This window comes from Streptopelia decaocto (assembly GCF_964273445.1).
Source record: "Streptopelia decaocto genome assembly, chromosome: 8".
NCBI classification, from domain to species: Eukaryota; Metazoa; Chordata; class Aves; order Columbiformes; family Columbidae; genus Streptopelia; species Streptopelia decaocto.
The window spans coordinates 18,591,642-18,606,156 of NC_138662.1; the positions used below are offsets into that span (position 1 = coordinate 18,591,642).

The window sequence follows — 14,515 nt, forward strand, 5'->3', positions numbered from 1 at the left end:
CCAGCTTAAAATCGGTGAGGGGAAAAAAGGGCTGACTGTTGCTGAGTGCCCTTGTAGCTATGTAACCTCTTTCTTTCTTTCCGGAAAAAATCAGTCTGTGAATGTAGCTTGGTTATATTACAGTAGCCAGTCCCTGATGTTACTGCTTTGAGTCTGTATGTCTAACAGATCTAAAAATAACTGAATAAATCACTCAAATGAGGCAGCAAACGGATAGATTTGCCTACCTGTTTATTAATAAACACACGCACACGAACCTATATTTCTATATTAGAACACAGCTCTGCGTCTCCTGCGGGTATAAAAAGAAAAACACCTGGCAAAGAGCGAGGGCAGTAAGGCAAGTACAAAGTTTCCACAGTAAACATATTTGTGTTTGCTGAGCAAGTGTTGCCTTAGGAAAGCAGGCAGCAGAGCCTCCGATCACCAAGTGCAGAGCTGACTCTGACAGCTGCAGATTGAAGTCAGATCATACGGGGGGAGTATTTGAGAGAAGCGCCGTGCAGGCATCCTTCCCAGCGTCTTTCCATGCTGACTGCGTGTGTGTGAAGTCCAAGCGCGCTTCCTCCTTGGGGTTTGGGCTCAGCAAGCAGCCAGGAGATAGCGCAACAGCCAAGCTGAGCCTTGGTGGTTTGCTGTTTGGTGGGTGTGGGGGTTTGTTTTGTTCTTGTTTGTTTTTCCAGGTTTTACCTCTTGAAGGGTTCCTTCTCAGGGTGGCTCAGGCGTGCTCTGATTCTCACCCTTGCAGAAATACCTCTGCTGGCTTGCAGAGCGGCCCTTTGACAGCAGCAGTGTAGAGGTGATTCAAGGCAAACCTCTCCTGGTTGGATTCATGGTTGTCTACTGGCAGAGGTGTAATGTGAGGGTGAAGGATGAAGGAAGCACAAGAGGAAGATGGGGGAAGAGTGTTCCCAGGTCCTGGTGTAGGGTGTCTGGGAAGGGAAGATCAGGGTGACCTGGTGATGAGTGTGGCTCATGAGCTGTGAGGTGGGGGTAGCTAAAAAAACCTGAGCGGATGGATTCATCCTGATGGCTTCTTGCTTTCCTATTCCTGTTTGCAAGCTCTCTCAGCCATGCTACTATTTCTGCTTCCTCACAGGGTCAGCGGAAACATGCTGAACAAGGGGCAAAAGGGTAGCAAAAAACCCCCAGGCAAGGTACTGCCTAACTGGGACACGTTAGGATGTGTGGCCAAATCTGGGGCTGTGTGGGTGGGTGTCTCGTATCTCTGTGTGCTGTTTTCTAGCTCCGCAAGAGACCCAACAGTTTCAATTGAGAATGATACCTCTTTATAATGAAACAAATAGTCTCACATTGGATGAAGACAAAGCCTCCAGCTTCCAGCTGTGGTGGCGTGAAGGAGATGTCAGGTTCATGCTAAAAATTATTTGAGCACATGACAGGCAGTTGCACCTAGGCCTGGCTTCTCTAACATATTTGTTAAGCTTTGATTTCACCCCCACTCTATCAGCAGCAGCAATAATTTCATTTGTATGAAGCTATTGGATAACAGTCATGCTCCACAGCTTTATGTGGCAATTTTTTTGACCATTAACATGTGAAACCTGAATGTTTGAATTACTGGCATAGTCTTGACTCTGGGTTTGATACCTAGAAGGAGGATCAGAAGTATTAGAAAGTTCTGTGATTCAGTGATGTGTATGTAGCTGTATTAGCTGCATGATGTGCGTTTTCTGCCTGGGACCTGCTGATGTTTAATGAGAATCACAAAATTATGTTGAATTAGGTCACAAATGATGGTGAACTGTCATTTCTTCTATGTATTAAAAGCCTTGGACAGCCTGGAGACATCCTGTGAGATAGACTTTCCATCCCATATCTCTCCCACATATACTTTTTTCTTTCATGTTAGGACAGGATAGACTTGACAAATTACTCTTAGTAGTTTCTGGTTGCATCCAAATATTTTGTGCCAACAGCTACCACCTGCAATGAGGTCTCCCAAAAATAAACTGTAGGCAGATGTATATTTCCAGGGCAGACAAAACTCTTCTTTGAGCCAGGATTGGAAGTAGAAAGTAGAGAGGCATTTTTTCCTCATGGTATTTTCATTAAAAGCCATATTCAATTGGAATGGGTGTTATCAGACACACGTGGGACTTAGTCTGGCCATATCATAGCCACAGGAGATTATTGAAAGCAATGGTCTACTGAGGTCCTTTAGCATCCATGTGCTGAAGATGATGTGTTGTTTTATACTAAGTAGGAGTTGACCAAATGAGATTCTTGCTTAGAGTGTCCTTGTTCAACTGGTGGACAAGCATAAAGCAGCCCCAGTTAATAGGTCCCTCTTGGCTGTCCACAGATGCTATTTCATTGATGAAAAACAGCAGTTAATATTGAAAGCTGTGGAAAGAGTGGCCTGCCAGACATTTGAAACAGCAGCAAGAGAGGCTAGACATGTTTAAGCAATAGTAGGGGATGGGTCACTTAATTCTGCTGTAGGAATCTATTTCCATTTGGTTCTGCTGGCTGGGCCCAAGGCAGAGTATAACTTGCCCCCAGAATAGTTGTCCAAAGGACAGAATCTGTTGAGGCTAAAGATGGATCACGGTCCTTAGCTCTTAAAACAAAATAATATGTAACGCTGTTAGATTGTGAAAAATCATTAAAAAATACATGCTTAGACACATACAAATAGCTATTTCTGAAGCAGGTCCATGATGCAACTGCTAATACAAATTGAGCTGGATGTTTTTAAACAAATAAGAATATTTAGGTTGAATATTAACTTTTGGTCATTTCAACTCTGATAGCTTTGGCCTTCAGGTTGATCATTTAATGAGCTCCTTCCTGTTGCTACAGCAACTGCCGCCCTGGAAGACCTTGATGTTCAAGTCAGCAAAAAAAAGCAGCTTGTCCTGAAATTTGCTTCGGCTTCTATTGATAAGTGTCTGTGCTCAGAGTCAATTGTTCAGACAAACAAGGCTTGGAAATGTACCACAGGGTTTAATGCAATCCTTGCGCAACCCCATCCCAATCCATCGGCTCTTGAGCACTGTTATAAAAAAAAAAAATTAAAAAAAAATTAAAAACCCATACAAACCTTAAATTTTGTGCCCTCCTCTGATGTGCACTAAGCCATTCTGTGATGTTGGTTTAAGAAAGCAGACAGACTCGTTAGTTCTTCTCGCTGAGCTGTGATTGTACGCGATGTAATTCTGGCCCGTGAGTGCACGTGCCCTCGGTGTGCTGTGTGCCCATCTGAGGTGTGATGTGAGCTGAATTTTGGAAGGACAGCAGAAAACTGTGCCCCGATTCCAGCAGGTGCTTGTGTGCAGTGATGTCCCAGATCTCAGCTACTGCTTTTCTGTCCCTTTCAAACACACCTTCCAGCTAGAAGGTCCTTTCTTCTTGAACCTCTCCCAGACATAAAGCATTCAAAATTTCCCCTGCATGCTGGTCCCATTCTATATACTCTGTCTGGGATGACTTCTTAGCTGGTGTAAATCAGTATCACCTTATTGAATTCACTGCAGGTATGAATTTAATGTCAGATGAGGTTTTGGCCAGTTGTATTTGCAGCAGTAGAAACCTCCTCGGTTCTGTGTATTTCTCTGAATGTCAATCTTAACATTGTTGTTTGAGTCTCTATAGTTTTCAAACACAAGAATTCTTTCTATGTCTGGGCAATTGCATCTCTATCTCTGATACATGCAGAGGTCCATAATGAGAGTATAACCACTGCACATGCTTCTGTTTCTAGGTAGAATGCTCCTTCTCTCTTATAGAGTTATAAATATTTTAATGAAATGTAGGACTACAGATGTATAGCTGAGCGCTCATCAAAGCTGATGGCGAAGCTGCTGCTGTCTTCAGTGCGCAGCCCCGAGGGCATCTCGTTTGAGTCATGTTTCACAACTGTTTTTAAACATAAAGCTTTATGGCCTGATTTTAAAGCACAGCTGGCAGGAAATGCTTTTTCCTCTCCTGAAGAGCACTTGAAACCTTCCAAAATAGTCCTGCTCCGTGCTGAGATGGACTGACAGCTCCCAAACCAGAGAGCAGAGGCAGCCCATTGAAAATAGTTGGAGCCCAAGTAATTTGGATTATCTTGGAGCAGCTGATACATGTTTAAATCCACAGTCTGGACCTGACTTGGAGTCTCCTGTATCAGGATGGATGGCCTGGCCAACAGTACTTTGCTACTTCATGTTTTTTCTTCCTGCTCGGATTCTGAGAAGTGCATTGTGGACCTGAGATAACAGCATTTTTACTGAGCTGTCGCTGGGAAAGCTGTTCCCAGGAACTGGTTCAGTTTCAGTGAGTCTGCATTTTCTGTCAAAATAATGTTTTGTCAAAAACCTCCGGGCTGTTTCTCATCCCAAGCCTGCTGAAACCAATGAAAAACATTCCTCCTCAAGACAATTTTAATTACTATTAAGAATACCAGAATAAAAGCATAATCACATTAGGAATTTGATCTCTTGATGGAGGTCTGTGTGGATCTTTGGTTTTTCTGCACTAATGAAAAATAGGAACGGGGCTATTGGATAAAGATCTGGACTTCCCCTTGGTTTGAAAAATGGGGTATGGGACTAGTTCATGCCTGCCACAAAGTGTGCGCTGCTTTGTTTGCTGGGATAGTCTAGCAAGGGATAGGCTGCCATAAAGAACAGCAATGACCACCCTGGTCAGACACATGTTAATACAAATTCACTCTGATATATATTTTTTTAAGCAAAACAAAAACAAACCCTCAATCAGCAACACAGCCCTTTCCTCCTCCCCTGAAACTTTTGGCCGATAGAACACCATAGATTTTTAAAGATACTGGAAGAAATTCAAGAGGCAGCAGTTGCAACATCATAGGTTTTGGTTTTTGTTTTTAAGTATATGATTAAGAATGAACGACAATAAAAGGCAAATTAAATTGCCTCTCTACCTAACTTCTTCCATGGGAATGCATGCATGTACGTACACACACACACACACACACACACACACACAAAAATATCTCAGTGAGGTATTAGCCTGGAAATTACTCAAGTCTTAGTGATCCAGTTCTCTTGGGAAGAAGAAAGTAAAGCTGCCAACTTCATGCATCAAGTGGAACAATAATACTGAAGTAAGAGAAAAGCTTCCAAGTTTTCAGATGGTGAATTATTTATCTGCTGACATAGAACAATACGCACTTTGTAGCTGATGTACGAGATTCCCTATGTGTGTTGCATTAGAAAGCAAGAGTGTGTGGAGTTCTACAATTAAACTTTTTGTTATGGGGGAAACACCCGCTCCCTCCACAACTTTAAGATATATAATTAGCCACATGGGAACCCAAATATCTCCAGCAGCCCCTTTTGAGGTGTTTCATTATGTTACTAGGACCAAAGGATGCTGCTGGCAGAAGTTTTTGGAGTCAAATCCCTGGGATTATCTGTCAGTCCCCAGGGCAGCATTAGCAGAGAATCCCAAAGGGCTCCAATCAGTGCTCTCTACTTGCTTTATAATTTTTTTCCCTTTTTCTTCTATTGTGTTCTCTTATTTCTCTGGGTTTTTATTTTGACTGCAAACTGCCACCATGGAGATCTTGTCTCCAAGACTGCCAGTAAAACACCTTCTGCCGCTGTGCTATTGGGAGGATAGCAGAAATGTGGTTTGCTTCTCAAGAGGGAAAAGCCATCCTTGAAAGAGAGTCTTCATCCTGGCGTTGCCAGCACTTTGCCCTGGTGCTGAGATCACGAGCTGGAGGCCTGGCTGAAGGCAACTGCTTTTGGGCTTTCACTGAAGCCCTGTCTATGAAGAACTGAGCTCATTTCACCTGGGAACTGTCTGAGCTATCATGACTTTGCAACATCATCATAAAATGAAATCTATATAATTAGCACCAGTTATCTAGAGGCAAAAAGATGTTGTATCTCATCACCACATCTTTGAGTCAGCTTTTAATTGCTTTAATGTTTTTTAAAAGTAAGGTTTTCAATGGATTGGTTGCATTATCTGTGATCAGAAAACTGGTATTGCTCTCTTTAGCATCCCTGGAGTCGGCGAGATGCTGCTGCATGAATTGCTAGAGGTAGCTTCTAATCCCACCCTTTTTATAAAGCACCTACCCTGCAGATTTCCTCCGTACCTTATAATGCCAGGTTATGAGCCATAAAAAACAAATACTTCAGAGTTGTTTAGCAGTGTAAAACACAAATGTCTCCTGATGGCAATAGGTGCACATAGCCAGTAGACAGATGTCCCTGCCAGGTCAGGGCCAGGGCGCATTGCGTGGCTGTTGCCTGTTAGGGAGATCAATACAGGACTTCAGTCTGCGCCGCTTCAGCACCTTTCACTGGAATGATCCTCACATGCCTTTAACGTGAAACAAATCCAGACGCGTCCTAAGTCCCCATTGAGGGCAACATGTGTGTTTTGCCCAGGTTGCTCGCATGCATTCCTTTCTGGATGCCTCTATTCTGGAAAACTATCCTTGTGGTGTATATCCCTCAAAGCAGAAGAGCAGCATGGGGGAATGAAAGGAAGATCAAGGATACCATAGCCCCATTTCACATTCTAGTGCAAACTAATCTAATGTATTGGTTTCAAGAGAACTCAGTGAGAAGCAAAAGGCATTTTTTTAGCTGAAATCCTGTGGACAGCAGGAAGCCACTGTCAGCCCTTGCAGTGTCATTCAGAACAGGAGAAAGCTCTGTGGAAGTGCAAGAAAAATGTGGTTTGGTGGTTTTTCTTCCCCCCATCCCCACCTAATGTGAAGACCAGTTCTGATGATCAGTCTGGGGCTTTACTGGTAGTCAGCTGGCAAGACTTTCTTATGTTAAACAAGATAGGAGACCAGTTCCAGTTACACTAATCAAACCAAATGTCAATGAAGCTGATTAAATCCACCCAGGCTCAGCTCCTTTCCTTGGCTATTGTTTTGCAAAGGAGCATTGGTTATGATTAGTGTTGATTACCAATTTTTTTTTTTACAAAGGCATTGTAAACCACAATTTTATCTTGTGGTATCAGCTCCAGCAAAGGGAGAAACCACAGACATGAAACTTTACACTGTTTGCTGCATTTAGTCAACCAGCCTGATGCAATAGAAGAGCTCACAAATGCCTCCTTTCAGAGCCTTTGCTTCCCTGTTTCTGGATTGCGAACACCTGCAAAACCCTCTGCAAATATCTAATCACCAGCTGTAATGTGACTGAACGGCAGGACCATTTGCAGCCTTCATCACCTTCACTGTTCTGGGCAGGGATTGCTAAAGTTGCTCTTTGCCTTCACTTTCTTTGAGCTTACACAATTTTGCTGTTAAGCACATTGCAGAACAGCCTGGTGACTGATGAAATACCTTGCAGAGATGACAGGACACAGTGTAGATCTTCACACTGCATTCTCACAGGAGAGAGCTGTGCATTGCAATGGGTCAGGGTCTGTCAGGAAGCTTTTGACCGATATTCATGCTACAAGCTATGTCATGACCTGATATTTTTGAACAAGAAAAACTGTGCTGACCTTGCACTGAATTCAGGTTTGCATTCAGAGCAGTTGTTCATTCAAGCCTTAGAATTTTTTACCTTCAGACCTTCCCACCCTATAGATTTGGGATCCCCCTACCACAAAGGCATTTTATGGTATATGTTCAGAGTAACAATCAGGGAGTAGTGTGAGGTCATTCGGCTTGCTGGCACCATGGCCAACCTCTTGCCCCCATAGAGCTTCATGTGGCCAGGTCTCCTGTGTTCCAAACGGGGCTGTTGGCACATGTGGGTGGTCGTGTTGCACTGGTAGGACCGGCTCTCTGTGGCAGCACGAGAGGTGTATGGAGGAGCTAAGCTGAGCTCTCTGGCGTTCTGTGACTGTACTACTTCTGACACCCTGCCTCACCTGGGCCCTCGTGTAGGCGCTAAGGTGGGGGAAGCAGCATTCCAACTCCTTGGACATCTGTGTCTTGGGGACTAAGAAGGGAACTGCCTCAGGAACAGGGGTTTGTAGGAAGGGGTGAGATGTTTCTCTGGCTGCGCTTCAACTTCATGCACTTGGTGACATTTCCACACAGGGAATGTGGGTATGAAAGTAGCCGAACCTGATATCTTCTGGTGTTGGTCTTACCATTGCTGCAGGTTGCTGCTCTATAAACACTTCATCTCTAGGAGAAGAGGTTTGTTCCCCTCCCAGCTGCAGGTTACAGTGTGTTGGAAGATGATTGTGCAGGAGCTTTGCCCTCAGTAAAAGAGGCTGAGGGGTTGCCTAGTTTGGCCCGGGGGGTTGTTTCAAACATTTTTGGGGAGATACTCTGTTCTGCTTTGATTTTAAATCAGGATAAATTGTTGGCAATGAAACAATTCTGTGCTTGCTGCAAGGTATCTTTGCAAATGTAAAGCAACACAGGTAACTGCCTGATGTGCACCCTAAGTTGCCTTTTTCATATTCAGGTGGTACGAGCATATTGGTAACCAACTGCTAGAAGGTCAGAGAGACTGAAAAAGAGAGGCAAGATTTTATCTTTGCCTTGGATTCTTTCCTTCATCGCTTCCCTTTCTGATAATCTTGGTCCCTCTCTGCTGTCCTTGCTGCCAGCTTCCTCTGTGCCAACAAACAGCGGTGCAGAGGGAGCACCGCAGCCTGGTGTCACATCAGCGCCTGGTCCCCTGCACGGACCGGCCCCCAGAGCAGTGACAGCACCTGCCAGCACGGCTCTCTGCTGGGAGAGGTGAGCGGCTCTCAGCAGAACCTGCACCTCTCCGGGAGCCACGTGGGTCATGGTATTGAATGGATTTGTTGCGGGTGCTGTGGCAATGCCAGACATCATCAAATCCACATAACGTCACTTCTCTGACCTTGAAGGAGAGTGTGTGCCTTCCTGGGCTGAGGTCTGGTAGGAATCTGATTCCCAATCAGCAGAAAAACAAACAAAAATTCTATGCCTCCGAGGCCTCAAGCTTTGGAAAGCTCAGCCTTTAATTCTCGTTGGTGTGTGTGGATGGCAAGTCTGTTCTCCCGAACAAGGCAGTGCCCTGGAACAGCTGACAGGGTTCACTGAACTGGAAACTTGACCCTCTGTAACTCTTTTTTGGACCCTGTAACTGCTTAGCAAGTCTTCCATTTTAACCAGTGCTCTCATGGGGCACAGTTTTAATCCTTCACTGCTTTTGAAGAACAATCATTTAAAGTGAAACCCTGTCCTCGGAAGAATCAGTGAGAATTTTGGACTGACTTTGAACTGACCTTCAGCCAGGGCCACTCGTGTCCCCACAAGGGTACCCAGCAAGCAGAGGGCAGAGCACTCGCCTGTGTCCAGTGCAAAATAAAGCCGGGGTGGGGAGGAGGGAGTCGGGGAACTGAGCTGTGCATTGAGCTGCTGCTGCCAAGGGCCTCCTGCCAAGGAGGGGAATATGTACTTTACATGCCCCATACACATGGTCTCTCCTTGCTCAGCGTCAAGGCCACAATGTACCAAGCACTTTTGCGAGAAAGCAAAATACGCAAGTAAATAGCAGCAGCCTTTAGCTCCAAACACGTCTCGGTTGGTTGCTCTTGTTTTCTTGTCGGAGGAGTGGTTCAGCTAGGGGAAAGGTGATCAAACCATTACCAGAGGGAGAAAAACACCTATTAAATGTGAAATAATTCGAAATTCTGGAAATGGCTCCCTTGAGTGAGGGTGACTGTTTGCCTTGGCTACTGACCTGTCCTTAGCAATCCTTTCTCTTCCTTTCTCTGCTGCCTGCAACACCATGTCCAAGAGCTCAAGGGCGATTCCTGAGCTGGAGAAGTGTTCTTGTCCATCCATGGGTCAGCTGGGAAAAAGGTGAACAACAACAGGACATTTGAACCACTTGCAAATACCTGGAGGCTGTGAACACTGAAAGAAGGTGATGAGGAGAATGGGATACTAATGTGCGTTTGAGCGTTAGGAGTAAAAAGCTTAAACTGAGCAAGGGAAACCGTAGGTTTAAATGTCAAGATATATTTCCTAACAGTGATTTCTGTCAAGTTGTTGGATAATCCCAAAGGGAAGTGGTGGAAATCTCATACGTAGAGATATTTCTCAAATTAAGTTTGGATGAAGACAGCAGAGAATATGTACTTGCAAAAACAGTTGAGCTAGATAATCTAAGAGTATTTTCCCATATCTAAAGTGTGATTTATGCTATAAGCACTGCCAGACCCTGAAAACTAATCTGTTGTCTCAAAAGTGATTCAAACACGATTGCTTATGTTTTTATACCCCTCATGATCTTAAACATTTGGTTTGCCAGGAAGAGTTGGAATATCCAGGACACACTTTACTGTGAATGGATTTCATGAACGATAATTACTAGGCAATAAATCCATACAAGTGGGAAACATCTCAGGCCTTGTGCTGGATAATAGCAAAGGACAGGAACTGACTGTTTTGGGGAGTTACATTTTTGTGTGAACTTGGAAGGAATTAAAACACCAGTGCTACTTTTGAAGGGCCAGTTAGGGCAGAGGCCACTAAACTGTTCTTTACATTAACAGTAAAAAAATGTATTTGGATGGATACTAGCACAGAGACAGCTGGTTTTAGTTACTCAAACAGATGCAATAGATGAGCAATTACAACTTGATCATGAGCCCATGCAAGGCGAGGGGATCTTTAGCAGTCTGTGCTTAAACTGCTGGTGTTGGGCAGTATCAGACCCACAGATGAGAAATGTTGTCCTCATTACAGCAGTCCCGGGAAGCTGCTGGGAGTAAGACTTTTTCCCCGTGGCTCCATTTGTGTACCAGCACACCTCGGTCTGATTTGGTGATGGGTACAAATCTTGGGGAACAACCAACTCAGCTGTGGTTCATTGGCTTTGTTGGTGTCTCCTCCTGTTTCCAGTGGGGTAAATAATGAGAATATGACTAGGCGTACCTCTGGGCAATTCGCTGGCACTATTTTGGGGGAGACTGCAACTATTTCTTGTGTGTTGCCAGAGGAGTTTGCTACTGATCTTTATGGTAATTGCTATCAGTGGTAATGGATTTATTATCGTGTTCAAAAGGGGTTTCATATTTCTAAAGACACACTGAAAATAAGAGTTTCTTGCCCAAAAGAGTCTAAAATCCAAACTCAGATATGGATCTATTGATCTGTGACTGGTTTAGGCACAGATCACCACAGTGCTAAAGCATGACCAGGCTCGCCACCCCACTGAAGGCAGCAGGACTTTGGTTGTTGATGGCAACCTGAGTAGGGTTAAGCCCCTTATAATCTGTGTCTCTTTATTCAGTGTCTTTAAGTATTGCTCACCTCTCCCTGGTTGATAAAGAGGATGTACAGGGTATCAACAGGTGAGCTACAGCTTCATCTACGTATACACACACACACATATGTGTATACAGACTGTACAGACTTTAAAAAGAAGTAATTATAAGCTTCCAGCTGTTCAAACTCAGCATTATCTTATTATCATCAGTTGTGGGACTGCAGTGGAACAATAAGAAGGACAAACACAAACTCATCAGAGGAAAGCCGTGCGTGTGTGCAAAACCCCAGCCTGTAACTGCTTCTCATAAAAAGCCATGGCTTCTGTTCTGTCACCCCCTCTCCTCTGCCCCAAGACAGAGCCTGTTCACTGGGTCCAACTGAATTGAGAGGAAAGTCTTCTCCTAAGTCAGAGCCCAGCCCTCAGGCTCTCAATCTGACCCTGAAATTAGCAGCTCTGGCCCATGTGAGCTTGGTCCTTCTTGCCTTCTCACTCTGTCTAATATCACTGACAACTCTGTGCAGGAGGATTGTTTCTGGCATGTACAAGAGCAGTCATGAAGCATTGCTCTGCTGATTAAAACACGTGCAAAACAATCTGATTCAGGTCCTGCCTGGCTCCCTCGGGGCAGTCTGCCCAGCCAGGACAGCCGGCTGGGACCCTGCGGGAGCCTTTGCTAGAGAGAAGTGACAGTGGGACACTTCAGAAAGCAGCTACTGTCCTGCGGCTTTTAATGCCCCTTTGTAAAAGACTGACTCAGACTGCTCTCCCACCCACATGAGTGTGACTGTGCAGCCACCCCAAAGCTCTCTGATCTGGCAGCATCTGGCTTGGTTTCTCTGGGCTTCCATGACAGCAAATCAGGCTGTTGGTGCAGGGTGAGAAGCAAAAAGGTGACCTAGCTGTTGGAGGAGAACATACAGGCTCCTGCCCTCAGGCTGGGCATTGAGCCTGCCATCTGGTTGTTAAAATGACAGCTGGGTCCCAGGTTGGCCAGGTTCCCTCCTTCTCCCAGATGGACCTGGCTCTGGAGGACATGCTGCCTGCATCTGGCTTGCAAGTGTGTGTCTTTCCTCCTCTTTCCCCTGTCCCCTCTAGTTCAGATCCCCAAATCCCCCTGTGTGGTGAAGAAGGGGATGTGGGGATCTCTCAGGCCTCCCCTTCAGAGGTAGTTGGTTTGATTTTGGCCGCCCTGCTCATTCCACTCTGGTCTCATTCTGCACCCCCAGCTCCACACTTGTCTCAGGCTGCTCCCTCTCCATTTCCCATGAGCAAAACACAGCAGGTATTCGCTCTCCTTTTTCTTGTTCTACTCTTGTTTACAATCTTCTCCTTATCACAAATTCTTCCTCTGCTTTTGACCTCACAAATTAACGTTTGAACCACTGTCCTAAGCAAGGTAAAAGTGACCTTATCTGTTTGGCAATGACTTCTGGCCATCTCAGACCAGCTCCAAGACCTTTCTCAAAGAACCTGAGGATGCTCAGAAGCATATAAACGGTATAGGATTAGATCTGGTAGGAAATGGTATCGTAAGGAGCAATGACTAGACTCCACTGTTGCTTAATCCTCTGCCATACGGCATTGGGCAGACCCTTAACCTTCATTCCTACCTTTGTGATGGGAATAATATGCAGCCCACTTCAAATTAAAGTGGGGACCTCTTAGTTCCTTCCAGAATTACACCCTTGCTATGCAAAGTTTGAGTTTTGTTACAGATTCTAGACCAACCTTTATCTCATAGCGTTTGATCACTGAATTTTTTCTTCGGCTAGATACTTTTTCATTGCAATTCCTGCTGTGACTTTCCCAACACCGCCCTTTTTGTCAGTCTATATATTTTTCTGGTTGGAACCGTAGATCTGTAGACAAGCAGTATCAAGTATTGCTTTGAATGTTGAGCAATTAGATGATAGAAAGCTCCTCCACAAGGCCAATAAAATGGTCTCTGGTGCACATACAGTTATCAACAGTGCTTTGGTGCTCTGTTCCCTTTTGCTTTATTAACCCTGGCCCTGTGGGCATTGAGCAATGATGCAAATGGTGTCTGTGCTGCACGTAGAGTGCATTCTGCTGGCCTCTTCTACACAGCAAGGCAACAGAACAGATTTCTGAAGCTGACCACTTATACTTGCAAACACATTTGCAACATTAGCATAAGTTAGCTTGTGCTTGCAAACATCCACGGTGCCTGTGTGACTATTTAGCCAAGAAATGGGCACGCTCTCACATGGACCTAAATAGGGACAATTCGCCTCTCTGAAGTGGCTGTAGCTGCCACAGGAATATTCTGCACGCTCCCTAACAACTTCTATCTGCAATTAGGTTTTTAATTGTTCATAAAGTGAACATTATGAGACATTATGCTTCCTTCAAGAGAAATCTAGGGGATTTGTGCTTTCTTTTTGCACAAGTAAGCAGGATGTTTTCCAAAGGGGGACTGAGAGAATGGTATGGAAAAGAGCTGGCTGATGGGGTAGGGCACACGTTCTTATGCGGAAAAGCTTTTTTCAGTATCGCGCAATGGGCTTTATTTTTACTCCTGATGGCGTCTTTGGGGCTTTGTTGGCTACGTGACAGCAACATGTGAACAATGTGTTACTCATCAAAAGCTACCTGGCACGACTACCTCGAAAAAGAATAGCGTAGCGAATAAATACAGCGCAGAGAGAAGTGACGACAGCAGCCACATTTCAAATAGGCTAATCTTTGTTTAAATGGTGTTTTGATGAAGAAAGATTAAATGGTGTGCTGGAAGTGGTGCAGTATGACTAATAAGAGAATTCACAGTTATAAGTGATAGAGGAAATATCAGAAGGGATGTAAACCATCAGGCATCCACACACGGGTGGATGTCAGAAAAAAATTTGCTGATTGGCAGAAGATATCACTGTTGGCTGTTTTTTTAAATCTTCCTCTGAGATGTTTCAGCCCATTAGAACTATCTCTAGAGGATTCGGAGATGAAAACTTGGGGCCAGAAGTGCCTTGCAGCAGCTCCAGGCTATGGCTGCATGAACGAGTCGGCCTGAGATAAATCGGGGGTGATTTCTGGCTTGTCTCCTCCTCCCCAGTAACAGCCCAGCTGCCCGCTATGACACTGCAGAGGGTGGAAAGCAGCTCCCCATGTTTTCATGGCCAAAGAAGCTCACTGACATCTATCCAAGGGTATATCCAGCTCTTTGCAGGATGGCAGAGTCGCGGTGAGTTGTTTGTGCAGCTGTCCTGAGGCAAGAAGGAATAGCAGGAACATCATATGGCCCCATTGATGTAGCAGGGGAGCTGAAGTTTTCAATTATGTGATGAGTATTGTCATTGTGTTGCAACCCTATGTGTATTTCT

The 14,515-nt window shown here is 44.8% G+C and overlaps 1 long non-coding RNA gene across 1 annotated transcript; it reads left to right on the plus strand.

Moving 5' to 3' along the window:
• The first annotated feature begins 539 nt into the window (after positions 1-539).
• LOC309443210 lies at positions 540-3,488 on the plus strand. The gene is made up of 3 exons (XR_014184760.1): positions 540-642; positions 1,100-1,157; positions 2,791-3,488. It is a non-coding gene; the product is annotated as an uncharacterized lncRNA (long non-coding RNA).
• The last annotated feature ends 11,027 nt before the right edge of the window (positions 3,489-14,515 follow it).